The 22,031-nt window shown below is 47.3% G+C and overlaps 1 protein-coding gene and 1 pseudogene across 1 annotated transcript in view; both read left to right on the forward strand.

Annotated features, from left to right (window-relative positions):
- The first annotated feature begins 11,671 nt into the window (after positions 1-11,671).
- On the forward strand, positions 11,672-11,887 carry LOC116407383 (annotated as a pseudogene).
- A 4,236-nt stretch (positions 11,888-16,123) lies between these two features.
- Positions 16,124-22,031, forward strand: part of ddr2l (discoidin domain receptor tyrosine kinase 2 like) — a 74,650-nt gene continuing 68,742 nt past the window's right edge. Inside the window, 2 exon segments of the mRNA NM_001079031.1 lie at positions 16,124-16,146; positions 18,287-18,459. The gene's annotated coding sequence lies outside the window, so the exon portion shown is untranslated.

The raw sequence follows: 22,031 nt of genomic DNA on the forward strand, positions 1-22,031 counted from the left end.
CTGGGGTGACAAATAAGGGCTGTTATTGGCTATTTGGTATGAGCATGAGTACTGGCAGCCTACAGGAGGCTCTGTTAGGCAGGACACTTGGATTTGTGCCTCCAAAACTTGCTCCGAGTCAGGAATTCACCTACTTTGAGGCCACTGGGAGCAACATCCATGGGGTTGGTGAGCAACATGTTGCCCACGAGCCACTGGTTGGGGAATCACTGGTTTATGGCATATTACAACAGCCCCTTGGCATCCCAAGTGTGACAGGTAATGCTGGATTTGGTAATGCTGGTCACGTCAGAACGTCCACCACTGTAGCCTCTCTACCTCCTTGATGCCAAAAGTAGTAGGTTTAGGTCATAGGAAGATCTGAGGGATCTGGGCATGGGTTCTTCAGACCCAAAACTGTAGCCTCTCTACCCCCTTGATGCCAGAAGTAGTAGGTTTAGGTCATAGGAAGATCTGAGGGATCTGGACACGGGTTCTTCAGACCCACCACTGTAGCCTCTCTACCCCCTTGATTCCAGAAGTAGTAGGTTTAGGTCATAGGAAGATCTGAGGGATCTGGGCATGGGTTCTTCAGACCCACCACTGTAGCCTCTCTACCCCCTTGATTCCAGAAGTAGTAGGTTTAGGTCATAGGAAGATCTGAGGGATCTGGGCATGGGTTCTTCAGACCCACCACTGTAGCCTCTCTACCCCCTTAATGCCAGAAGTAGTAGGTTTAGATCATAGGAAGATCTGAGGGATCTGGGCACGGGTTCTTCAGACCCACCACTGTAGCCTCCTTACCTTCTTGATGCCAAAAATAGTGGGTTTGGGCCATAGGAAGATCATAGGGATCTGGGCACAGGTTTTTCAGACCCACCACTGTAGCCTTTTTACCTCCTTGATGCCAAAAGTAGTGGGCTTGGGTCATGGACCCAAGGGATCTGGGCACAGGTTCTTTAAGGGTTATTTAGAGTCCACCAGTCTCCGGGTCATTAGTTAAGGCGCGTAACACTGAGCCAACTTGTACTGTCAATATAGTGGCCCTTAAAGGGGTTGTTCACCTTTGAATTAACAATCAGTAGGACGAGGAGAGAGCAATGTTGACTTCAATTTGACTTCCTTTTCTATTATTTGCAGCTTTAGGTTCAGCAGCTGGAATTTCAGGAGCCATCTGGTTGCTAGGGTCAAATTTAACCTAGCAACCAGGCAGTGGTTTGAAAGAGAGACAGGAATATGAATAGAGGAGGGCTTACAGAGAATAATAAGTAATGCATAGTAACAATAACAATACAACTGTAGCCTCACAGAGCAATATTATAAACTATAACAAAATGAAGGTGAACCTCCCCTTTAACCCCTTTTTAACCCTGACAGGAGCCAATGAGAGAATTATATGGTTATATCTATGGAAAAATAATGACTCAGCACATTATTATGGCAGCTAGACTATTGAGCAGAATAGAGCAGTACAGATTAGCTGCAGCGCCCCCTACAGACAATGTGTGCGTGTGTATATATATATATATAGATATAAATAAAGGGCGGGTTGCAGCAACTCTTGGCACTGCCTTGTGCAACACTGATAAAAATATCCTGCTAATCCTGTGAGCGGCCCACGCATCCAGCGAGGGGAATGTGCAACGCCAGTGATGCAACCGACACGCCCGGGGGAAACATTTGCACAGTCTCATATGTATAAATGAGAAATACTCTCCGCTATTGGCACACTGGCTTTGCTGGGAGTGACCCGTATACGATGTCATTTAATCGTTGGTTCCGAGTGCTGGTTTCACTGGCGCGGTATTAGTAAAGAGGCAGCACTAATCAGCGGGCGGAGCCAAGTAGTAACGGCCTCACAAGGATTGGGGGCAACCAGATCTGATGTTGGCATTTGTGATATGTGGGTCGGCCCAATACCCGTGGGTTAGGCGTGTTTGGGCCAACAATGGCACCCACCATTTGTGGGTAGTAGGCCAGTTCTGGTTGGCTCTTCTGCCTGCTCTCCCCATCCACCACACCTTACACTGCCACCTACTGGGTCTCGGCTCTCTGATTTATAGGTGCCCACCCCCCCTGCTCCTTGTAGGCAGGCTATAAACAGAGGGGGCTAGCCAGGTCGGGTTCGGCTGGGAGCGGGCAGGTTAGGGTCAAGGTTTAGATGACACACACATCACTAGCTGGCATCCTCCAGTACCAATGGTCTGGGTGGGAGGCATTCAATTAAAAATACAGGGTCTTCTTCTCCTTTAATACAACTGACCCATAAAACACGGTACTTACCCAGCCCCCCCGACACACTATCCCTATGTTATGACCCGTACCCTGCCCCCTCCTGCACTCACCTGTCAATCCCCGCCCACTTCCTACCTGGGAGCTGGTGTCTGCTTCCTTAATTGTTATGCCACTGGATGGGGGTCCTTCAGACTGATCTGAAAGCTTATCTGCCCATGTATGGGGATCTCCGATGAGCCTGCTCAACCGAAAATCGGGCAGATGTCAATCTTATAGTGTATGGCCAGCTTCACAATACTTTGATGGAACATGGGCTCCCCCTACTGGAAGGACAAAACAGTTACTATAAACACACAAACATGGCAGCTACTGATTACATTGCATATATTAAAGGAACAGTAACACCAAAAAATGAAAGTGTATAAAAATAATTACGATATTATGTACTATTGCCCTGTGCTGGTACACCTGGTATGTTTGCCTCAGAAAGACTACTATAGTTTATATAAACAAAGCTGCTATGTAGCCATGGGGGCAGCCATTCAAAGGAGGAAAGGCACAGGCACACAGCAGATAACAGATAAAGCTCCATTATATTCTACAGAGCTTATCTGTTATCTGCTATGTAACCTGTGCCTTTTCTCCTTTTTTCCAGGTTGAATGGCTGCCCCCGGGGCTACACAGCAGCTTATTTATATAAGCTATAGTACCGTTACTTTAGCAAATACACAACTTTACCTGTGCAGGGTAACAGTACATTATAGTTTAAATACTTTAATGCACTTTCATTTTTGGCGTTACTGTTCCTTTAAAGGTATGAGAGGGGCCGGGGAGGGGGGGCAAAGGTCCCCATACACTGGCAGATCCGCTCACTTGGCAATGTCGCCAAGCGAGCGGATCTTCTCCCAATATCTACACCTACAGGTGGGCGATATCGAGAGAATCCAGACGGGCATAGGAAAAGTCAGTCCGGGGACCCCGATCCGACTAGATTTTCTAACCTGCCCGATCGAGAGCTGGACAATTTCAGGCCAGATATCGGTCGGGCAGGCCCGCCGGGAGTGCCCATACATGGGCCGATTAGCTGCCGAATCGGCCTAAGGGACCCATATCGGCAGCTACTATCGGCCCGTGTATGGAGACCTTAAGGTACAGTAGAACCCACTGTCTGGGCCCCCCCTCTTGCTAGTCTAGAGCAATGTCTATACATAACCAGGAATGAGAGCAATGCGGCTCAGAGCGAAACCAGCAATTCCACTTCTGTTTCTTACCCAAGAACACCACTTCCACAGTCATCGAGAAAACACGTACCAAATAACCATTTCCTGTTCACAGGCGCCCACCATTGTAAAAGGGAAGTAGCTACAGTAGAACAGTAATTCACAGGAATCACATACAATGGTCAAGAACAATTATTGTCTGTGCTGGAATGAATGGCTGCAGCACCCAATATAAATTGTAAAATCTGTTGCTGCATTGGTACCAAAGGAGACATATCATATGAAAATGAAGACTGTACCAGTGCATTATACTCCCCTAGATATAGAAGGATTGTGCTTCGGGCTCATTTATTGAGAAATTCCCCCAAAACCCTACTAGGCACGCACATCTGTTCCACTTCCTGCTGGCTGAATTCTCTGGAAATGCAGTGGGGGGCTGGCAGGAACTGTAGGATAAGAACCAATCAGCAGCTAAGCTGACCTGATAGAGAACTGCAGACTGTCTTTGCTAGTGTGATTGCAAGGCTGTGATTGGTTAGAACTGTGGTGCCAAGCCCCCCCTGCTAGGGGCCAGGTAAGCACCGGACATTCTCACAGGGGCACCTAGACGGTGGTGAGAACAGCTGTGGAGCTGCCATGTATCCTGCCTTCCAATTGGCTCCTGCTAATAATGCTATATATAGAAAGCTGGTTTATCTGTATGGATTCTAATAGAGTATCTTATACAAATAAATGACTCATATATTTGTGCCGCTATATTTCCAGTTGACATGGCTACTCTGTATGTTTAAGGCAAGAGGCTTGAGTGAGTAAGGTGCCGTATCCCTTGGCTATAAACATCCCATGATGCCCTACACGCCTGCCTGTCACTCATCTAGGCCCAAGGCTTTGTGTGGTTGCTCGGTACTTGGACACCCGACAGGGCACTTACCTGGCAACACGTGGCGTCTGTGATGGTTGGAATGACGGAGGGTTACCCCGCTGTTTGTATAACTGCAAAAAGAATGCAATAACTCATTATTAAAGACAGAAGAACTTCTTAACCTTTAAACTGACGCAAGCAGATTCCAAAACAAGACCCCCAGGCTTCCCTGGAATCCCACTTGTGTCTGGCACAGGCGGCCTGACTTACACTGCTCAATGGGAATGTCCAGCCAGAATGAGGGAATATGGAATTCTAAGCAATTTCCCAGTTTATATTCCCTCTGTATGTTCTCTGCACTGCTGGCTCTGACTCCTGAAACCATAGATTCCCTTTTGTACTCAACATTCTGATTGAATTCCCAAGTTCCATTGTGTGCCTATGAGGGATGTGAATCAATAACAAGTCACATGACTTCAGAAAACAAAGTGACATGTATGCCTTTCCACTGGCGATTAACTTTATTGCAGGTAGAAAGGCATTCTGGGTAGATTAGCCGCCCTGTGGTAGCCGAGGTTAACCACAAGAGACTAATATCCCCGTGGGCCATTGCCCTAGAACAGTGCTGTCCAACTTCTACGGTGCCGAGGGCCGGAATTTCTCTAGCATACATGGTGGAGGGCCGCTAATGGAAGCCAGTTTTGACCACTCCCCTTTTTGAAACCACACCCACTTCAAACCACACCTATTTTATCACAATGGTGGTAGCACAGCAAAATCCCAAATGCTTGGTCCTTACTGTGGGGATATCAACCATCATTCATATGTGAAAGAATTATGTCATATTAAGATATACCCTTAAATTCCATATGCCTCCTCCTCCCCTGTGGATAGCAGAGCAACCCCCAGTACATAATTACACACCTTAGGGACCATTTAATGGCTATTTCCAACTGCTAACAAACTCCCACAACAAACCCCTGCCAGGTTCACCTCACACAAGCAGCATAGGGCAAGCAGAGTATGGCACACACAGGCAGCACTCTGCCTGTCCTACCCTGCCTGTATGTGCCATACTCTGCCTGCCCTACCCTGCCTGTGTGTGCCATACTCTGCCTTCCCTATGCTGCCTCTGTGTGCCATACTCTGCCTGCCCTACCCTTCCTGTGTGTGCCATACCCTCCCTGACCTATGCTGCCTGTGTGTGCCATACTCTACCTGCCCTATGCTGGCTGTATGTGCCATACTCTGCCTACAGTACCTATGTCTGAGGTGTGAAGAAGTGAACAATGGGAGTGATTACAGTCTGAGCCTGAGGTGGGAACACTGCAGGGGGTGAACAATGCAGGTATTAAAAGGTGTGAAAAACACAGGGGATTACATTTTTAAACAATACAGAGGGATTACAGCCTGAATCTGAGGTGAGAACCATGCAGGGGGCCAGTTAATCACAGTACTGATACCATTTAATGCTTACTCAAAGGTAAGCCATCAAAGCAGCCAGACAGGTGGGGGGCCACACAGAGGGGGGTCGCGGGCCGCCAGTTGGACAGCACTGCCCTAGAATGCAACCCAACAAGACTCTATTGTCTTTTTCTTACATTTGCGCTGTAAACCAGCAGGGGGCGCTACGGTGACCTAGATCAGGTAATAAGGAGCTATAAATAAGCTAATATCCCCTTACCTTGCTCCACATACTACTCCAACACTACTCTTACTAAAGCGAGCCCGCTGCTAGCCAATCAGGGACCCTCCATTTTGAGTTATGTATAAGGTGCCACTTCTGCACACTGTATCAGTATCCTGCACTCACTTTGAGAAAGGCTGCTGTGTCAGCCGAAACATTAGTCACTTGCCAATAAAAATACTTTTGCTTTTCATAAGCATAATATCTATGCTTTTGGCATTCTGCACCCAGGCATCTGTTACCTACTTTTGATACATGAGTGCCTGATCCTTGAGTCCTTTATATATATATATATATATATATATATATATATATATAGGCTGTCTGTGGCACCTTACAGCCCCCCTGGCATTCCCAGTACCCAGAGGCACAAACAGCCCCCCCAGCCCAATAAATAGTGACTGTCTGTGGCACCTTACAGCCCCCCTGGCATTCCCAGTACCCAGAGGCACAAACAGCCCCCCCCAGCCCAATAAATAGTGACTGTCTGTGGCACCTTACAGCCCCCCCGGCATTCCCAGTACCCAGAGGCACAAACAGCCCCCCCAGCCCAATAAATAGTGACTGTCTGTGGCACCTTACAGCCCCCCTGGCATTCCCAGTACCCAGAGGCACAAACAGCCCCCCCCAGCCCAATAAATAGTGACTGTCTGTGGCACCTTACAGCCCCCTGGCATTCCCAGTACCCAGAGGCACAAACAGCCCCCCCAGCCCAATAAATAGTGACTGTCTGTGGCACCTTACAGCCCCCCTGGCATTCCCAGTACCCAGAGGCACAAACAGCCCCCCCCCCAGCCCAATAAATAGTGACTGTCTGTGGCACCTTACAGCCCCCCTGGCATTCCCAGTACCCAGAGGCACAAACAGCCCCCCCAGCCCAATAAATAGTGACTGTCTGTGGCACCTTACAGCCCCCCTGGCATTCCCAGTACCCAGAGGCACAAACAGCCCCCCCAGCCCAATAAATAGTGACTGTCTGTGGCACCTTACAGCCCCCCTGGCAGTGGCACAACTAGATGTCACTAGGCCTCAGAGCAAAGTAATTTTAGGGCCCCCAAAATATCAAGACATTAGCCTGTTACACACCTAATATTAAATAGGGCCTCATGGGGCCTACTATACCATATGGGCCTTAGCAATAATGTATTAGTGGCGTCATATTATCATAGAATAACATGACATATAAGTTATGTATGTATATATATATATATATATATATATATATATATATATATATATATATATATATACAGTGGTGTGAAAAACTATTTGCCCCCTTCCTGATTTCTTATTCTTTTGCATGTTTGTCACACTTAAATGTTTCTGCTCATCAAAAACCGTTAACTATTAGTCAAAGATAACATAATTGAACACAAAATGCAGTTTTTAAATGAAGGTTTACGTTATTAAGGGAGAAAAAAAACTCCAAATCTACATGGCCCTGTGTGAAAAAGTGATTGCCCCCCTTGTTAAAAAATAACTTAACTGTGGTTTATCAATTTTCAATTTCAATATCAATTTGTGTAGTCACCCCCAGGCCTGATTACTGCCACACCTGTTTCAATCAAGAAATCACTTAAATAGGAGCTACCTGACACAGAGAAGTAGCCCAAAAGCACCTCAAAAGCTACACATCATGCCAAGATCCAAAGAAATTGAGGAACAAATGAGAACAAAAGTAATTGAGATCTATCAGTCTGGTAAAGGTTATAAAACCATTTCTAAAGCTTTGGGACTCCAGCGAACCACAGTGAGAGCCATTATCCACAAATGGCAAAAACATGGAACAGTGGTGAACCTTCCCAGGAGTGGCCGGCCGACCAAAATTACCCCAAGAGCGCAGAGACAACTCATCCGAGAGGCCACAAAAGACCCCAGGACAACATCTAAAGAACTGCAGGCCTCACTTGCCTCAATTAAGGTCAGTGTTCACGACTCCACCATAAGAAAGAGACTGGGCAAAAACGGCCTGCATGGCAGATTTCCAAGGCGCAAACCACTTTTAAGCAAAAAGAACATTATGGCTCGTCTCAATTTTGCTAAAAAACATCTCAATGATTGCCAAGACTTTTGGGAAAATATCATGTGGACCGACGAGACAAAAGTTGAACTTTTTGGAAGGTGCGTGTCCTGTTACATCTGGCGTAAAAGTAACACAGCATTTCAGAAAAAGAACATCATACCAACAGTAAAATATGGTGGTGGTAGTGTGATGGTCTGGGGTTGTTTTGCTGCTTCAGGACCTGGAAGGCTTGCTGTGATAGATGGAACCATGAATTCTACTGTCTACCAAAAAATCCTGAAGGAGAATGTCCGGCCATCTGTTTGTCAACTCAAGCTGAAGCGATCTTGGGTGCTGCAGCAGGACAATGACCCAAAACACACCAGCAAATCCACCTCTGAATGGCTGAAGAAAAACAAAATGAAGACTTTGGAGTGGCCTAGTCAAAGTCCTGACCTGAATCCTATTGAGATGTTGTGGCATGACCTTAAAAAGGCGGTTCATGCTAGAAAACCGTCAAATAAAGCTGAATTACAACAATTCTGCAAAGATGAGTGGGCCAAAATTCCTCCAGAGCGCTGTAAAAGACTCGTTGCAAGTTATCGCAAACGCTTGATTGCAGTTATTGCTGCTAAGGGTGGCCCAACCGGTTATTAGGTTCAGGGGGCAATTACTTTTTCACACAGGGCCATGTAGGTTTGGATTTTTTTTCTCCCTAAATAATAAAAACCCTCATTTAAAAACTGCATTTTGTGTTTACTTGTGTTATCTTTGACTAATAGTTAAATGTGTTTGATGATCAGAAACATTTTGTGTGACAAACATGCAAAAGAATAAGAAATCAGGAAGGGGGCAAATAGTTTTTCACACCACTGTATACCTGTAGGTCAAGCAATTCCCCTTGCTCACAAGAGCTTACAATCCACAGCAGTGATCTTCAGCTTCTGCGAAACCACAGAGCGCTGAGGCTGCATGGCTAGAGGGTAAGGATGACAGGGAGAGAGGGAAGATGCAGTGAGTCAGGCCAGGGAACTAAAATAGATACCCATGCACATGTCTGTGTATTGTGCCCCGGCCAGTGGAATTCCCCAGCCCTCTGCCCGCCTGGGGTGTAGAACAGCAGTGTAGTCATTACAGCACCACCTGTCTCACCTCATTCTTTGCTTTCTGGCAATTGAGTAACAAGGACGTTGTCTGGATACACAACTGAAATGCTTGCGATGTTTCACCTGCAAAAACAAAAACAGTAAATCTATGGCCACAAGTACTGGCCCCGATGCAGCTAGGGCCAGTTAGCCTCCTTATAAACCTCACAGCAATTGGCTGACATTCACTAACCTCAGAGTGACTGAGATTGCTGGAGAATTGGAGAGATAGGGTGGCATTCATGGAAGGCACAGTGTGATTGGCTGAACTCTTCAGATAGGTTAAAGTGATTGGCTGATGTGCCTGGAAAGCTTGGGTGACATTAATGGAAAGCAAAAAGCAATTGGCTGAGACCCCAATGGCTCAAAATGATTGGCTGATCTGCCTGTAAAGCTTGGGTGACATTAATGGAAAGCAAAAAGCAATTGGCTGAGACCCCAATGGCTCAAAGTGATTGGCTGATGTGCCTGGAAACCATAGTGCTTGGGTGACATTAATTGAAGGTTTTGTATAATTTTCCCCATATGCTGACTTGGCTGCTGCCAGTTACGGAATAGGGAACTGACCCAGAAAAGCAGTAATTTACTGATTCCTTCCAGTTCGGAGGAAGAAGATGAAGAACATAAAGCAGAACCAGAAGGAGATTTGGTATGTTCTATGCTGGGGGGGGTTGAACCATTTAATGTGCAGGCAGAAATATTCTTGTTTGGCCACTGGCCTAAAGATGACACATATATCAGATATTTGCAGTTGGTCTTCCTTTTTATTTTATGGTGGTTGTTATCTGGTTGCTAGGGTCCTAATTCCCTTAGCAACCGGGCGGTGGTGTAAATAAGGGACTGGCAGAGGTAAGGGAGAGGCCTAAGAAAAGTTATTAAAAGTAACAACTTAATAAAACTGTAGGCACACAGAGCAGGAGTATTAAATAATCGCTGGGGTGTGCCCCACCCTTACAGGGATTTCCCATGACTCCCCATTAGCCCCCCACCTTCATTAGCTGGAGGCACCCTGAGGTCAGGGAGGCTCAGGTGGAGCAGAAAGGGCCGCAGTCCTCAGTTTCGCCTCCAACACAGTAATTAACATTATAGCAGCGGCTGATTAGGTTTGTCAGCGAGCGGAATCTCCGAAGCCCATTAACCTTAATTCCTTGCATTAAATCATTCAACAGGAACTGAAAGCCAAAGAGGACGCAGGGGGCGGGGCTTGGCATAAAAACGAGGAAATGAGATTTTACAAGTACTTTCCTTGCATCACCCCGGATGGCCCCTAGCAACCAAGCAGCGCTCTGAATGACAGACCAGTGGGCAAATAAAAAAGGGGCATATCAATGCCCATGAAAATCTAGTCTCAAGCTCTACTTTCTAGTTGCCAGGGTTATTAACCATAGCAACCAGAAGCACTGTACATGTTTCAGAGGCAGATTCCAAATAAACTCAGTCTACCAGGTAAGATATCTGCCCCCTTGAAGGGACCAAGGGGCTTTGGGCTATGAATAAAAGTTACTTACCCATCATCCTTAGCTTTCTGGCTTGGGATGATAGTTTAAAAAGACTAGATTTTGCTAGAAGAGTCAGTGACACTGCACATGCTCAGTGGGCTCTGAGTGGCTGTTGAGAAGCTTAGGGGTCATCGCAAATTATCAGCAGAAAATGAGGCTGGCCCGTCATAAAAGATGGTGCTACAGGGCTGATTATTACATTCTGATGCTAACTGCACTGGTTTCTGGGCTGCCATGCAGTAATAATCAGTATTAATTACTAATCAGCCTTATAGTCAGTCCCTAAACTCAGTAACTAACAGCAGAAAAGAAGATGGGGGCTATTGGGGGGGCACGTATCTTCCCTGCTAAAGGGCTGAGGTTGCCTTGGGCTGGTACGGAAGCCAAAAAGATAATGAGCGGCATATCTGCACTACTTCTTTAGTTAAGGTTTAGTTCCCCTTTAATGCAGTTAGTATGTACCCAGTGAGGGATAAGCACAAGGGAACACCAGACTTAACATTTAAACTCATTTCAGCGCCCGGCAGAACCCACAAAACAATGAAAGAAGCCTTTCTCCATAACGCACTGCCGGTTCTCGCTCTCGCCCAAAGCCTCGCGTCTCGTATGAGCGGCGTCTCACAAAGTGGCCCCTTTTCCTCACCCTTAGGAAAGTATTTTGTTTATACAGGTTCCGCCATGAGTGTCACGGTGTTCTGCCGCCAACAACGCAGGGATCACCGTGCACCCCGACCGCAGAACTTTCCATCCCGGCGGTGGAGATGGTGATCCCCGTGGCTTATTCGCTGGTTTAGCCTCAATGCCTCACGTGGGGCAATAAGATGCACAGGTGACTGTGTTTACAGTCAGAGAGTAAAAATACTCCTGTGCTCTGGAAAGAATCCAACAAACACCGAGCAGTTTCCCACAGGCAGTCGCAACCATATGTGCCGATATGTGCCTGCTGCAGCCTTTCCTGGGCCTCATTGCTTCCTATACAATATTCCGTAGGCCGGGCTATCGGTGCTGATCCAGAAGGGGTCAATTTAGTAATCCATAAATAATTGCTTCTTGTCCTTTTGGCTAAGATCAAGTGTAGTATCTGTTCTTACCAGTCGTGGGGTATTTGCTCCAGCCATGGAGTGTTCCGTTTAACGCACCAGGGGGACGGAGAAAGCACTTGGTTGAGGCCAGAGGCCAAGTTGCCACTTGAAGCCCCGAGTTTTTTGCACCCCTGGACCCACAGATCTTGCACCCCCATCTGTGATACGGCACTAGTGCCCTTTACTTTGGCATTTTAAACGATGACTTGCTCTTAATCCCAGCTTTTTGGCATCGGGATAGACAAGAATTTTTAAAAATCCGTCCATGGTAACCCTATGATTTTATTTATTGCACTTTATGGATCGGTGCAACTAGGCCTCTGGGTCTAAGCACTGGTCTGCCCCCCCTAAACCCTGGCCCGCCGTGGACACATTCGCTTTGGGCCTTCCTCGGAAGGCATTTGTTTCCGATGCCTCAAAGCCTTTTGGCTAGAGGGAAAAAGCGACTACCCCTTCGTCGCAATACCCTTGCCTCCTGTGGACCCTTTGGCTGGGGAGGTTGGGGGTAAAGGGTCTCCCCCTGGCTTTGGTGAAGGGGAGTCCAAAGACTTCTTTGGTTTATTGCACCTTTTGGCTAGCAAACCTGGAGGTTTTATCTGCCCTTTTTAAGGCTAAAGGTGGCCACACACAGTAAGAACCACTCACGTGGTGAGGCCTGTTTACAAAACAAACTTAAAACCAAAAAAGTCTTCTGCACACTCAAAAAAATACAAAAAGGAAATTTTTTTTTATTGAATACAAAACACAAAAATACAGCTCAACGCGTTTCAACCCTACAAGAGGGTCTTCATCAGGGGCAAAAAAAAGTTAAAAAGGGGCAGGAACTTTTTTTTGCCCCTGATGAAGACCCTCTTGTCGGGTTGAAATGCGTTGGGCTGTATTTTTATGTTTTGTATTCAATAAAAATGTCTTCCTTTTTGTATTTTTTTTGAGTGTGCAGAACACTTTTTTGGTTTTGTGTTAAGCTTTGGAGTTGCTGAATGGGTCTCCTCCAATGGACTGCACCTCGATTAGTATTGAGGTCGGGTAAGGTGTGCACTCTGATGCTTTGTATTACAAAACAAACTTACACTGGATTTATTCTCAGTTGACAATAGGCAATAAATGGTAGTGTTCAGATAGAAAAGTGGTATATTTCCCCTTTAAAGGCAACAGATGACATCAGTGGTCACCCCATGTATCCCTATACTGCTGAGGTGCCACAGGCACGCCTGCCTTGGGAAAAACCAAGTGCACAAGTAAATACAACATGTGCCAGAGGCTGACCCATAGGGCAGGACAATGCAGCTTGTTAAACTAAAAATAAACCAATTAGTTCCACCCACACAAGAGAAAAAAAAAAAAAAAGGCCAAACGCATGCAGGTATTTATAGTTCAGGTAGAACGCGGCTCAAGGATCAGATTGCAAGTGGCTGGCACAGAACTCGGGCCTGAGCAGGGAGAGAGCCCTGTGCTGCACCCCCAGTATGTGCCTAGGAAGCCCTCGGTCACACGGAAGTACCTGCATGCCAGCCAGCGAAGTGTTAATGCAAAAAGGAGGTATCCCACCGACCAATGAGACAGAGCCCAGATTCCCAGGGGGCAGAAGGATGTCGCTCCGAAGGAAGAAGCCCAGGAGGGTGCTGTACCCACCACATCCAAGAAAATTCCTCCCTCCTACAGAGAAAGACGCCCCCATGAGGTGGCTGCTGATACTCGGCGCCGTGGTGCTCCTACAGATTTGCGCCGAAGAGGCCGACCCCGGCGACTTTCACCGTGATCCCGTGGTTTCACCGTGTGCGAGAAGCTGCCTGCCATACGGTGAGCTGGAAGGGAACGGCGCGGCGGTGAATCAGTCCTTTGGCGACAGCGAAGGGGGCATCACTCCCGGACAAACGCTATTCAAGCCACTGGACTATCTATTCATCAATGACTTCATGGCTACCAACAGAGGACTGTACTTGCCTTCAGTGGCCGGTTGTGGCCCCCAGGCTGACTGCAGGTGATTTGTTATTTGCTTCAACTGGAAACAGAATCAGTATTAATAAGAAAGCCGAGGCTGGCATGGTCTCCTGGGACAGAAAGCTGTGGGATGCTGGGAAATAGGCCCCCCACAAAGACTTGCTGCGCCAATGTGGCATATGGTTGGGCCACGCACCCAGGCCTGGGCGGAATCAGTGTTTCCTCTCTCCGTAGTGTTCTGTGCTGTATTTGGGTTCTAATGACAATGTAACGTTTGCTTTATGTTCTGCTGCAAACAGTGTCTCACTCATGTACAGTGCAATAAAGTCTGTTAAATGCACAATAGTTGTTTTCATCATTACCCAGGTGCCCTAGTGCCCATCATGCCCCCGTGCCTTGTGTACTGGTTATATGTGCCCTGCAAGCTTGACCCAGGTGCCTAGCATACTGGTTATATGTGCCCTACAAGCTTGACCCAGGTGCCTAGTGTACTGGTTATATGTGCCCTGCAAGCTTGACCCAGGTGCCTAGTGTACTGGTTATATGTGCCCTGCAAGCTTGACCCAGGTGCCTAGTGTACTGGTTATATGTGCCCTGCAAGCTTGACCCAGGTGCCTAGCATACTGGTTATATGTGCCCTGCAAGCTTGACCCAGGTGCCTAGTGTACTGGTTATATGTGCCCTGCAAGCTTGACCCAGGTGCCTAGTGTACTGGTTATATGTGCCCTGCAAGCTTGGCCGAGGTGCCTAGTGTACTGGTTATATGTGCCCTGCAAGCTTGGCCGAGGTGCCTAGTGTACTGGTTATATGTGCCCTGCAAGCTTGGCCGAGGTGCCTAGTGTACTAGTTATACATGCCCTGCAAGCTTGACCCAGGTGCCTAGTGTACTGGTTATATGTGCCCTGCAAGCTTGACCCAGGTGCCTAGTGTACTGGTTATATGTGCCATCCAAGCATAGACAAGATGCCCATAGTACTGTTTATATTCACCTGCAAGCACGGCCCAGGGGTCTGGCATACTGGTTATATGCGCCGTTGAGCAAAGGGGCACAGAGAATTTAAAGAATACATTAATCGGCAATTCTACAAAATCTTATAAACAAACAGGCAAACAAACAAGGCAAACAAACCTATGCCAGTCATACCGTTACCTGTAATCAGTACATAGGCACAGAGTACTGAGGCACAGAGTACTGAGGCACGGGGATGGATCCGACCCAGGAATTCAGTTCCACAAATGCTGCAAACACAAAATATTGAGGATTAATTCTGGTGGAAAAAAAGAAAACAAAGAAATGTGATGTCTGTACGTAGAGTTCCCATTGGTTGGCCCCACACCTGTCTGGCTCTGACCCGGGCAGCCGGTTTTCAGAAGGGCTGCCTGGGTCAAAACCTCCTGCCCTGTTATATGAGCCCTACAAGCTTGACCCAGGTGCCTAGTGTACTGGTTACATATGCCCTGCAAGCTTGACCCAGGCGCCCAAGAGTTGACACCTGTCTGGTTCTGACCCGGGCAGCCGGTTTTCAGAAGGGCTGCCTGGGTCAAAACCTCCTGCCCGGTTATATGAGCCCTACAAGCTTGACCCAGGTGCCTAGTGTACTGGTTACATATGCCCTGCAAGTTTGACCCAGGTGCCCAGGAGTTGACACCTGTCTGGTTCTGACCCGGACGGGTTCGGAAGGGCTGCCTGGGTCAAAACCTAGTGTTTCCCCAAAAGATCACTTTCACTATGCCCTATGAGAGGTGCCCACAAACTCACTACAGACTGGGGCAGGGTGGGGCAGTGTAGATCCCGGGGCTGCGCAATGTGCCCTGCCCAATATACAGGAATGTGAGTGGAACAAGGAGTATGTAATCATGGAACGGGTTATTAATGTAAGCGACACGGGGAAGTAAAAGCGCAACTCCCTGCAGCTCCCTGACATTTCCCACACGTTCCCGCGGGCAGACAGTTTGCATATTGGGGAAATAGTGGTTCATCTTTGGGCGGGAAGGGGCCATATTGATACACATTCCCCAGTACAGATAAGCATATTATAGCCCATGTCTGGGCTGGGGGCACAATGAGCTGCCATTGAGCACTAACAGGGAAAAAAAATGAAAGTGATTTTTATAGGGCATGTATAGGCCAACCTGGCAGTGAACTACAACTCCCAGCAGACTCCAGTTATCTCTAGGCCGGGGGTTACAGCTGTGGAAGTACCAAGCATTGGGGATGCTGGGAAAGTCATTATGTACAATTTAGACCTACCCAGCTGTTATAAATCCCACCTACTGGCGGTAAGTGCCTCTCTTTACCTCACACCGACTTACCAGAACCATAAAATCCTGTCACAGTTTTCCACCAATCGCTGCACTCCTTGAGCACGTACGCCCCGCCCTCCCGCTCTCCGTAGGCTGAACTGCCAGTCCATTACCTCACTCCGTCTTCTGATTGGCTACGCGCTCCGGGACGCGATGGGCGCCCAATTCGCGCCTTTAGTAACATCCTGAGGTAAATTTAACACATAGGCCCCAAATTACTGCAAGGAGGAAATTGTGGGAGGCCATTCCTAGTCAGCACAGGCCTCCCTGTGTGGCTTTGGTCTCTTTGAGGTAGGAATGCGAGTGACAGTACTCCAGGCCTGTGTGGGCCCTATAACTCATGCCCTAGTGTTGTTGCCAATGACCTATAACAATAATGCCAATATGATACATGAAGAAAGAAAGGTTTTATAATTCATTTTTTGTTCAGCAGGTCTCCCAATTTGGAATTTTAGCAGATGCCTGGTTGCTAGGGTCCAGGTTAACCTAGCAACCAGGCAGTGGTTTGAAAGAGGGACAGAAATATGAATACAGGAGGGCCTAAATAGAAAGATAAGTAATAAAAAATAACAATAACAATAAAACTGGAGCCTCACAGAGCAATAGGTTTTGGCTGCCGGGGTCAGTTATCCTGTTGCTAGGGCTCAAATTATCTTAGCAACCAGGGAATAGTTTGGATGAGAGGCTGGTATATGAATAGGGGAGGGGCTGAATAGAAAGATAAGGAATAAAAAGTAACAATAACAATAAAACTGGAGCCTCACAGAGCAATAGGGTTTGGCTGCCGGGGTCAGTGACCCCCATTTGAAAGCTGCAACGGTAACGGGGATGCCATAGTGCTGTGCCCATCAGCCAAGCTGAGAATTATCCACATTACATAGACTGGTGCCTGGGGAAATAGTATATTTGTATATAGATATGTATTGGGTAACGGGGATGCCATAGTGCTGTGCCCATCAGCCAAGCTGAGAATTATCCACATTACATAGACTGGTGCCTGGGGAAATAGTATATTTGTATATATGTATTGGGTAACGGGGATGCCATAGTGCTGTGCCCATCAGCCAAGCCGATAATTATCTGCGTTAATATAATATATATATAGTAATATTGTGGAACAGTCATTATTGGGATACCTGGGAAAGTCCAGGACGGAGCTTATATATGTCCCAGGTGCCTAAGGAAGGTAAGTAATTGAAAAACTATATTAAAAAAAAAAGACCAATTGAAAACCTGCCATTCTATAACATACTAAAAGCTAAGCTAAAGGTGAACCACCGCTTTAATATGCTGTGCGGCTGTTTATTTAGCTCATAGCGGGCACAGTTACACTTATTACCCTAGTTACATTGATTAGTGACTGGGGAAATAGTATATTTGTATATATGTATTGGGTTACGGAGATGCCATAGTGCTGTGCCCATCAGCCAAGCTGAGAATTATCCACGTTACATAGACTGGTGCCTGGGGAAATAGTATATTTGTATATATGTATTGGGTAACGGGGATGCCATAGTGCTGTGCCCATCAGCCAAGCTGAGAATTATCCACGTTACATAGACTGGTGCCTGGGGAAATAGTATGTATATATATATATATAGTAATATTGTGGTAAGGTCGTTATCGGGATACTTACATATTTTATATTATATATATAATATATATATATATATCCTGATGACGATCCTATGAGGATCGAAACGCGTTGATGCGATGATTAAATAAACAAAAAAAATTTTTATTTCCTACTGTGATGCCGTGAGTGCTTTCTACAAACTTGCTGTCTCTTTTTTGGTCAGCACCCGGCGAGTGCCTTTGGAGCGGTGAGTGCCGATTTTACCTAGACTATATATATTAGGTAACGGTGGTGCCATAGTGCTGCACCCATTGGCCAAGCCAATAATTATCCGTATTACATATATCGGTACCTGGGCAAATTGTATATTCCTAGGGGCCAGCAGACTTGTGTGGGTGACTTCTTCCGCAATCCTTGGCCTGACTGAGCATGCTGGGAGATATGACTCTCAGTGGGCGACATACTTGGCCAGAGGGGTAACTTAATATCCGCACTGAAATCCGCCGCCTGTGCCGGCGCAATGGTTCTGGGTGCAGGCAAGGAAGGCCAATACCGGCGTAGTGGCAGATTCTCGGCCTGTATTTTACCCCCCAACTCCGCAACTCGTCTCTCCTCACTACTTCTCCATGCAACAGACTTCACATATTGTAACTTTATATACTAAGCTGTAGGGGAAATCTATGCAGTGTTGCAGTTAGTCTTGTTTGTTGTCAGCCGACCATTAAACCAGATGTTTGTGTCGCTTCTTTTTCAGAAAACAATAATCGTGAAGTTCATTTGCGATTCGTCTTTGAATTTCACTGTTGGGATCAAACAACAGAGTTGTCTTCCCGAGTCATGATTGGTCTGCTCTGCTCTAAATCTGATTGGTCGTTCTCCCTGAGGAAGAGGAGTTGTGAGAAGGATCCTGGAGGTACCTGAGTCATGGTAACTATGAAGGGTGTTCCCTTGCATATTATTTTTTTAAAATATGTATTATTTAGTACCTTATTGGGAACCTGGGGACACACTCACCTTGCAACCCCTAACAGGGAAGCCTGACTTGTTGGTGCTGCCCCAGAACCACTGAGCAGCCGTAGCAGCTTAAATAATGATATTGAGGCCCCGCCTGCTGGACACTTTAGGAACTGCCGTTTGCAATGCGCAAAAAGCTTCAACCCCCTCCCCTTATAGATTGTAAGCTCTTCTGGACAGGGCCCTCTTCACCTCTTGTATCGATTACTTGGTATGTAATTCTGTATGTCCAATTTATAAACCCATTCACTGTACAGTGCTGTGGGATTTGTCAGTGCCTTAAAAATACAGGCATGGAACCTGTTATCCGGAGAAACCCCAGGTCCCGAGAACTCTGGATAAGGGATCTTTCCATAAATTTGAATTATTTGCTTATAATGGAGTCTATGGGAGCAGGGCTGGAACTAGGGGTAGTGCCATGATTGGGGGAAGCCAGGCAGGAGCCTCTGCTGCCTAGCCCTAGTCCACACTCCTTTGTCATTGCCCCCGCCGCTTGTCATTATGCGGTGGGGGCAATAACCCATCACATCGCACCCCCCGGAACGCCAAAGTGAGGGGGGGGGAAGGTGCAGAGGGGCGAGGTGGCCGACTGGGTTGCCTAGGGTTTCAGGATAAGAGATCCCATACCTGTACTTGGTAATAGGTCTACAAGCAGCTTGGGGGGGTCAGTTAAAAGGAGAGCCACATCTGGCCCACAGTACAGCCTTGCTTTACACCTCTGCTGCTCGGCAAGCCCCTATGATAATAACAATCAAAGTGGTTGAAATAAGAAGGCTGTGCAAAGGCAGAGCAAGCAATACCCTGGAAGTTTTGTTTTTATCTCCTTATATAAAAATAGCAAATGCTTGTATGTTAGAGCAGAGGGTCCCTGTGTAACCCCAGCCCTGCCAGCGAGCGCCTTTGGCACACTGGGGTTTAACAGAAACGCAGCACGGCAGCATTACAGTAGCAGTTTCACCCTTGTGATTGTGTCATGAAAAACAAAACCGGTTTCCCCACATTGCAGCCTTCCCCTGGGGTTGCACAACTCCCAAGCCCCCGCACGCCCAGAATAGCCGCGCCGCTCTTTCCTTTATTTATTCCTTTCTCCTGTAGCTTTAATGCACACTGGTGCCTGCCCTTTGTACATAAAAGCACTCTCAGGAGTGAATGAGCCTCGGCATTGCGAAAGCCCTGGAAAAATCTCTCGCTGTTATTGTAACGAGTGACACAGGGAATGTGATTTATACAGGGAGGAAATCCATGTTTGTCTTATCAGCTGTGTATTAAGGGCCTGCATTCCCCTCTGCTTATACAACGGTAGCCATGATGGTAACATCAATTACTGTCTAACAGGGATGGTTCACCTTTAACTTAACTTTTAGTATATTATACAGTTGCCTATTCTAAGCAGCTTTTCAATTGGTCTTCATTATTTATTTCTTATAGTTTCTAATCTGTTTGTCTTTTTCCTCTTGGCCATACACGGGCCGATTCTAGCTGCCGATATTGGTCCTTTAGACCAGGGGTCCTCAAACTACGGCCTGGAGTCCGCATACGGCCCCCCAAGTTCATTTACCCTGGCCAGGGGCAGGCCGGCGCCCTAGGCAACCCGGTCGGCTACCTCGCCCCTGCACCTGTGGTAACGCAAACTGTGTAGTCTGTGCACTCGGTTTTCATTGGCCCCCGCCGCTTGTGATTACTCGGAGGGGGCAATGAACCAGCGCTTCGCAAACCCCGCCCTGCGCATGCTGCGAACTGCGCATGCGCGTCCAAAACCGGGGGGGGGGGGGGGTGTTTGCAAAGCGATGGTGCATTGCCCCCTCCGAGTAATCACAAGCGGCGAGGGCCAATGAAAACGGAGTGCACAGACTAGGGGTAGGCAAGAGAGGCTTCTGCCTGGCGCCCCCTAATCGTTGCGCCCCAGGCAGCTGCCTCTTCTGCCTACCCCTAGTTCCGGCCCCGCCCCTGGCTACTACCTGTCTGCCTCAGCGTGGTCCTTGGCCCCAGGGGTGAGGATGCATCGGGGGCGGGGTCATAGTTTTAGGACTAACTATAGTCCAGCCCCCCAACAGTCTAAGGGACAGTGAACTGGCCCCCTGTTTAAAAAGTTTGAGGACCCCTGCTTTAGACCGATTTGGCTTACCTGCCCGTGTATGGGCACGAACAACGGGCCTATCCAACCGGCATCTGGTTCAGTCTCTTGTTCAAACCACTCCCTGGTTGCTAAGGTAATTTGGACCCTAGCAACCAGATAGCTGCTGAAACTCCAAACTGCAGAGCTGCTGAACAGAGTGAAATAACTATAAAAAAATGACAAATAATAAAAAATCAAGACCAATTGTATATTGTCTCAGAGTATTAACTCAAATGTGAACCCCAGACAGTAATAGGCCCAATTAGTATAATAATATTTATACCTAAAGTGAACCTGTATGATTATATAAAGTGGTGCCACCATGGGAGGAAAATCTATTAATCTATGTTATATTGGGTTCTTATATGGGGCTGTGGGTATTTCCTGCTACTTCTACCGCTGCCTTCTTTTCAGCAGTCCTGCCTTGCTTTATGGCAGAGGTTCTACATTGTAGATATACACTGTTTTAAATGAATACTTCTACATGAAGAAATGCTGATGGGCAATGAGTGAGCAGAATATGGGGATTAGCAACCCACCTAGTCACCTTCTGTATATCTAGTTACCTGCCCCCTAGCCGGTGGCTAGTGAGAGTATGGTTAGACAGTAGTTCCCAGGTTGCCACACCGTGGGAACACTATCGCTTCATTGTACCAAGCACTGCTGGAACAACATGCCCTTCTCAGCGCTCACGCCACTTGGGGCCGACTGTCAGCTCTCAGGCATTTCGCTGTGTGAATGTTTGTGTGGCATTTGACAAGAGAGGAGAAAAATTTTCCAGGCAGCCTGAATAACTACGCATTTGCCTTTTGTCCGCTCGTCGGTGTGAGCGCAAAAAGAACGCGGCGCTTGGCTGCCTCCTCATTACAAAAGGGATTAGCCAATCGCTGGCTGCTTATGTGATTCACATGGCGAGGTGCAAGCGAGCGGAACCATGCGTGCACTCGAGTGAAGTGGCTACAGGACGATTGTTTGGGGGACAAATGATCGGAATGACTAAACCTTCTGACGCCATAAACACAGGCTACACATTTAGCCCTCATTGGTTAAACCAACTCGCACATACATTTAGCTACTGCGGTTAGCTTCCCCTTTATTCTGTGCACCATCCCCGGTGTGGGAACTCACCACTCTGCGCTTCTAATTGCACTTTAATGACCTGAAATGTTTCCATCACGCTCGGCGGTGCCAAACCAGTCGCGCTGCTGGATTTGCACATTTTCCAGCACAATTATGGTAAAAAGAGACAAAGAAGCGTAAAGAAGCGGCCCCTGCAAGTCAAGGGGATATTAAACAGCCGCTCTGATTTATTCCATCTTTTCCCATCATAGATAAGGCAAAAACAGCCGAAAAGAGCAGTCTCTGCAAT

Source organism: Xenopus tropicalis, chromosome 8, assembly GCF_000004195.4.
Source record: "Xenopus tropicalis strain Nigerian chromosome 8, UCB_Xtro_10.0, whole genome shotgun sequence".
Lineage (NCBI taxonomy): Eukaryota > Metazoa > Chordata > Amphibia > Anura > Pipidae > Xenopus > Xenopus tropicalis.